This window comes from Meleagris gallopavo, chromosome 2 (genome assembly GCF_000146605.3).
Source record: "Meleagris gallopavo isolate NT-WF06-2002-E0010 breed Aviagen turkey brand Nicholas breeding stock chromosome 2, Turkey_5.1, whole genome shotgun sequence".
Classification (NCBI taxonomy): Eukaryota; Metazoa; Chordata; class Aves; order Galliformes; family Phasianidae; genus Meleagris; species Meleagris gallopavo.
The window spans coordinates 27,293,100-27,293,723 of record NC_015012.2 but is presented as its reverse complement, the minus strand read 5'-3'; positions in this window follow the sequence as shown (position 1 = coordinate 27,293,723).

Below are 624 nucleotides of genomic sequence, written 5' to 3'. Positions count from 1 at the left end.
CTTCCTTGTAATATCCTGTGGAAGAAAGAAGGAAGGAAATGAGGGATTACTCACAACTGTGGGCTTGAAAAGCAACAGCAATCACAAAGTGTTTTTACATGCTCCATTTATTAGACACTTCTGTTAACTTCTGTTTGAAAGCGTGCTTGGGCCAGGTCTTCTCCCAGCCTTATGGGAAACTCTTCTGAAGACAAAAAGGGTACAGAGATGGAATTCTGATCAGGAAGGAGCTCTTTCTTTCTTCACTAAAAATAAAACAAAAACTATGAGCTGTTTTTATTGCCTCCCTTGGCTCTTACACTACTGAAGTACTTTGAATAATAATTTTACACAGCTATTCTCAAACATCACATTTTTTTTTCTCACTAGTACTGGCCAGAGTGTTAAGTTCAGCTTCATGAAAAATAGTGAGGTTTTGATCCTATAGGAAAACAAAAGAAAATATACGACTGGACATATATTTGGATTCTTGAGAGCAGAAGAAGGAAGAAAGGCAGATGAGACAGAGACAGTGAGCGTTAGTGTTATCTCAGGGTATTCAGTGACCTCAAAACCAGAAGAATCTGATTATCAGATTTAGACTTCTGGGGGGAGGGGGAAAGAAAAGGAAAAGGAAAAGGAAAA